The sequence below is a fragment of the Diabrotica undecimpunctata genome, chromosome 5 (assembly GCF_040954645.1).
Source record: "Diabrotica undecimpunctata isolate CICGRU chromosome 5, icDiaUnde3, whole genome shotgun sequence".
Classification (NCBI taxonomy): Eukaryota; Metazoa; Arthropoda; class Insecta; order Coleoptera; family Chrysomelidae; genus Diabrotica; species Diabrotica undecimpunctata.
This window is the reverse complement of record NC_092807.1, coordinates 102,561,181-102,567,180: the sequence shown is the minus strand read 5'-3', so window position 1 is coordinate 102,567,180 and position 6,000 is coordinate 102,561,181. Positions and strand designations below refer to the sequence as shown.

The following is a 6,000-nucleotide window of genomic DNA, read 5'->3' as shown; positions in this document are numbered from 1 at the left end:
TTTATTTTTCGTTTTCTTTGCAACAGTCAGTCCTGATTTCAAAGCTTTTGTTGCATTTCTATATTAACTGTGTTCATGTAAGAGTATTCTTATTGATAATGTCCTACAAATTCTTTTCTAAAGACTTCTCGGTACTCATCTCCTTTCTCTCGTAGTTTAGTTTGATCTATCTGATTACAATAATTATGTGGCCTGTTTCTACTAGTTTTCGTCTGTTTAATATGAATCCTTGCTCTTAAAAGGCAATGATCACTGCCAGTTGTGAATCTACTGACACACAAGAAGTAATCGATCTCGTTTTTCGTCTTTTTATCGGGAGATATCCACGTCAATTTTTGTTTTGCTGGTTTCTTAAAGTGTGTGTTCATGGCATATAAATTTTGTTGTTCTAAGAAGTTATCCAATTCTTCTGCTCTTTCATTTCGTGTGCCATAACCATGCATCCCTATTTTAGTTTCAGTATTTTCTTCTTTTTCACCTAATTTTGCGTTGAAATCTCCCATAATGATGGTATACTTTGTATCATTTTCTTCTAATGCTGTTATCAAATCTTCTTAGAACATTTCAACTACCTCTTCTTGATGCGTTATTGTGGGAGCATACACTTGTATAACTGTATTGATCTTGTTTTTATTATCTAGGTCTATTATAATATAAGCTACTCTATCAGAAACGCTTTTATATGTAGAAGTGTGTGGTGTGAGCCGGAGTTAGATGCATGCATTTTTTGCCTCTTCTTTTCACTTTTGACAGTCCTACAGTACCCCACTTTATCTTTTATAGTTCTTCTTCTTATTTCTCTTACCTAAATTAAAATGAACTCACGCAGGCAACATATTTAAGATTTAAATGTTATAAATTAATTGTGTTTTTAGTGTTAGTGTTAGAAAACAACAATAGTAAATAAATTTAAATAAGTGTTAAATGTTGTTAAAAGAGATGTACAAAGAACTATCAATAAACAGACGAAAGTATGCACAAAATTTCAAATAACCAACTGGAAACTAAAAAACTAGTCTATTTTGAGATACATGACACCATAGAGTGTGCAAACCAAAAGGAAGAAGTGTCAGATGCTACTTGAAAAGAATGAACGAAACTTACCGCTGGAACAGTTGACGAAAGAGAAGATTTTATTACGCTAATTTTTGAACATATTGAATCAGTGAGAACAAAAAGTTATGTTTTTTTTATTATTTTATCTTGCTACTAGGTAATATAAACGTTATCTAGAAATGTGAAAGAAACAGATTATTACCTAGGCGCAAAATAAAATGATAAACATAAAATATAATATTGATGTTTCCATTGACTCGATAACGCCTAAAGCTTCTGTCAAGAAGATTCCTGATTTATTCTGCAAGAACATCCACCGGACCGTAGCTAAGGCCACGTTACGATAAGATATCGAAATCAGTATGGAAATCGAGACGAGACCCTCGAATCCTCGTCAAGAAAATCAATTTCAAAAATTGTGATCGGTCTGTCACACTCAACCCGAACTCAAGACGATGAATCGCCTCAAAAGTAGAGGTGGAATAGAAGAAAGCTACCGGAAACTATACCAAATGAATTCAAGTGAATTAATTTAAATTATCTTAAAATAATTCATTTATACTTGATTGGGAAAAAATTCAGGTCACGCATATAAATTATAGCTTTTCTATTTTTGGCTTTAAAATAAAGTCAAAAATGTTTTGACGATCCTTTTATAATATAAAATTTGAGATGCTCCAGGTACTGTTTCGAGACCGCAAGAACCTTTCGTATCTTAGTAACTATTCTCTTTGTCAGCGTTAGGGTTTGCACATCGTGTGATTACGGGCAGGGTAGATTGAATGAAACCTTTCCGTCTAAAACATATGGGAATTTCAGATTTCAGTGTGTCTTACAGGAAATCAACTGCATCGTATGTCAATACTTTTAGTTGGTCATTAGTTTTTGTGAAATTTTTATACTTGAATAGTACAGTAATAAATAAGAACTCACAGCTTGATATCACTCATATTGGAATGCGTTAAGATGCTATGGATCCTTTAGAAGCTTGTTGAACAAACTAACTCTAAAGTACTAAGCGATTAATGAAAATCATCTGTCCCATCTCTATTACAGAAGCGGAAAACGTCCACAATTATTGAGAATTCTGCGGAACGACTGGGATAAAATTGACTAGGTTCTGTTCTCTAACCGGCACATATGGAGCAGCGCTTAAAGAAGAAAGCGGATGTTTGTTTTTGCAACTCTCTGGATTTATGTGAACGTAGAGAAATGTGTGTAATAGGTATTTCATGTTTATTTTTATTGATTTGTAGTTGTTTATGATTGGATTAAAGAGATTATATCGTGTAGGAGTAGTTTCATTTCCGAAATTGGATTGAAATGTCATTGTTGTTTAAAATTATTGATTAAAGTGTTAAAATTATAGAGAAATACTTAAAGGGGATATCCAAACTGTAAAAAATTCATACATGATCAAGGTCTCGGCGTTAATCTCAATTTTATGTTATCTAACTAACCTTACAACAGAAAGCACATAAAAGATACAGTCCCTCATGACATTACAAAAGGTCATGGCTCATATAAATGGCAAAATCAATAGGAATCTTTGTCTAACAACAATTGGTGATTTATATTTAGATATAAATACGATAATGAGTTTTTAATAGAATGGGGTAACTGGAGAGAAGTTATCATCAAGAGTTGGACAAATTAGTTTTTTTCTTTATCGCCCTACATACATAAAAGTTAATGAAAGATAACTGACTAGTTGTATTTGTACGATAATTTTTTATTTAAGTTAAAATCTCCTTACAAATGAAGAATAGCTCCCAAAGGAATGAAAGGAAACTTACAACTAGAAGAGTATTGAAATATTCACTTTGTTTACATATAATAATTATTTTAATAAATTATCAGTTTTCTCCTGAAGAAATCACAAAATCGTGACGAAATATTGAGACAGAACAAATAGTTTTATTTCCTACAGACCGATTGCTGATATTATAAATCAATACCTATTTAACACAGTAGAAAAATGCAAGAGAGTGTTGGGTAATATTGTACTTTGGTTGCATTGGTGGTGTATTGGCTAAATCGTGCAGGATATGATTTTGATAAAAAAGGCATTCAGGCATCAAACGTCCGAAAATCTTTTCAGGTCATAATAATGAAAAGACCTTCTCCAATGTAATAATAATTATACGGAAATAATGGCACTTCCTGAGTTAAAATATTCCGGAAGCAGAATAAGCCTCCGTTTGGATTTCCGGATGAGGACTATCTCAGGGGGAACACCATTAAAGGTTAGAAAAATTAGGATAGGGTCTTGGAGTCTTGTAAGTCTTATAGGTAAGAGTGTGGAGTTAGTAGAGGCGCTTAAAAGAAGGAGAGTACAAATTGCTTGTATTCAAGAGACTAGGTGGAAAGGACAAACGGCGAAAAAACTAGGTGAAGGATACAAGTTGTGGTATGTAGGAAAAAGTAGCACTAGAAATGGAGTTGGTACAATTTCTGATAGTAAAATGAAGAAGATGGCAGTAAAAGTTGTATCAGAATAATGATAAGATAATCCAAGTGTTGTGGAACACTTGTTCCATCTTATTTATTGTTAAAGAACGTGCTCAGAGATAATTTAAATTTTAACATTCATTTTATTAAATGTACAGTTACATCAGCAATATGTTATTGTAATATTCAATTTCATTTATGTGTATAATCTTTTAAGTTCTTTACTCTCGATGAAGCCATTAAATAAATGGCGAAACATTGAGCTTTAGAAAAAACAAAGATTTTTATTTAATATAGACCACATACCCGATATTTCCAACATATTTATAAAATTGCTTTTTGGTCGAAATAATCAGGTTATATATATATATATATATATATATATATATATATATATATATAATATATATATATATATATATATATATATATTACATCTTAAGTATAAATATTAATAAATAAAATACATTTTCTTGGGGGCAAATACAAATTATCATCTTAATTAACAAATTTTAAGTAAAAATAATGGAAATATAATGGAATACTAAAGTATTATTTTTTAATTTAACAGTTTAAAAAAATAATAAATTCTGGTTCGGATTTTCCCACTGGATCTTATTTATGGTAATTATTTGACCAATTTTTAAGCATATATGAGAAAATACTATTTGGTGCCTAATTTTTAAGTACAAAGATTCTAGATATTTATTTATAAAATTATATGTTTATTTAACATAGTGAAAATATAACAATTTGTCTTCTTTTTACGATCGAATTCTTTAAGAATTCTTTTCTATTAAACTTCAATTTTTTCCTATTTCAATATAAAAAATAACCGTAGGTTTGTTATTAGTTTTTTTTCCATTTAGCTATTTATTTTATTGTTTAATAATATTAGGATGTTTTCATGACAAAATAAATATTCTAGGAGTATTAAAAAACGTCAAAAATCCTTACATAAAACCACTTCAAAACATTCTATATACACAAGAAACTCAAAGAATACATTCAAACATCGTCGAGGTGTATAAAAAATTGCACTGGTGCTCAGAGTTAGTTCGGGTTCTCTAAGAATTTTCGAAAAAGCGCGCGAGCAGCTGGCAGATGGCGCGCAATTCTGGTGTTCCACGATCGTGTAGACGGCTCGCCCGAGACTGAAACTTTCGGGACGCTAGATATATAGCGTCGCGATGCAAGGCGTCGCGGAACGTTCACCCTTCGAATCGGGCGCCACGGGGCTGCGTAAACTACCCCCGAGGTGGAGTCCACAACAAATTGCGTTACACGAAATCGGTAATTCCCATTTTCGACTGATGGTACACTCTTAAAATCAGTGGTTTTCGTGAACCGCACATATTTATAAACTTATTCAAGCAAGGAAAATACATCTTGTTCATTACCTACCATTTTCCATATGTTATGGTGAGCATTGGTAAACAAACTTTTTTACCGATCTGTTTCTGATACTGCTTCATATTTCTTTGTATATTCTACTACAAGAGCTCTATCTCTTTGTTTCCGTCTAATGATAAAATTACTCTCTTTTGTTTTGTTCTTTATAGTTCTGAATTCTGAAATTTAAGATTTTTTTCTTAGTAACCTATTAATAAATGTTACCCTGTGCAATACCCCTGTGGTTGTCTTTTCATGTTTTTAAGTCTATGCGCTATACGAAAAAATACTCTTAATCCAACTTTTTTCTTCTTTAGATGCAAATCCACTAATGGATGTTAGCGATCACATTTTCCATTAATTCTCTATTTCTTGCAATATGTATCAGAGATTGTATGTCGTTAATCCCTGTCCATTGCCTTATGTTTCGGAGCCAGGACATTTTCTTGCGTCCCATTCCTCTCTTGCCTTCAATTTTACCCTCGATTATAAGTTGGAGGAACTGGTATTTTTCATTTCGCATGATGTGACCTAGATACGCCGTTTTCCTTTTCTTGATGGTTTCGAAAAGTTGGCGTTCTTGGTTTATTCTTTTAAGGACATCTATATTTGTGATTTTCGCTGTCCATGGTATTTTTAGGATACGGCGATAGAGCCACATTTCAAAAGCTTCTAATCTGTTTATATCCCTAGTTTTGAGTGTCCAGCCCTCTACGCCATATAGCAGCACTGACCACACGTAGCACTTAGTAAACCTTAGTCTCAGTTGAAGATCGAACTCTGAACAAGTCAGTACCTTCTTGAATTTTACGAAAGCTTGTCGAGCTTGCTCAATGCGACATTTTACTTCCCTGTCCGATGCCCAGTCTTCAAAAAGCCACTATCCCAGATATTTAAATTTACTCACTCTTTCAATGGACTTAGTATTCAGTGTTATGGTGGAGTTTTCAAGTGCATCCAAGTTTCTGGAGATGATCATAAATTTGGTTTTTTTGGTATAAATCTCTAATCCCATTCGCTTACTGTATTCTCCGATTATAGTGACAAGTTGTTGAAGATCGACTATGTTGTCACAAATTAAGACACCATCATCAGCATATC

At 32.5% G+C, this 6,000-nt stretch overlaps 1 protein-coding gene across 3 annotated transcripts in view; it reads right to left on the bottom strand.

Moving 5' to 3' along the window:
- Positions 1-6,000, bottom strand: part of LOC140441591 (uncharacterized) — an 803,694-nt gene that overhangs the window by 519,475 nt on the left and 278,219 nt on the right. The window contains exon 1 of one of the 3 annotated variants that reach the window (XM_072532422.1): positions 4,465-4,645. The exons of the other annotated variants lie outside the window; for them this stretch is intronic. The gene's annotated coding sequence lies outside the window, so the exon portion shown is untranslated. Of the gene's footprint in view, positions 1-4,464; positions 4,646-6,000 lie in introns of those variants that run through there. 3 annotated transcript variants of the gene reach the window in all.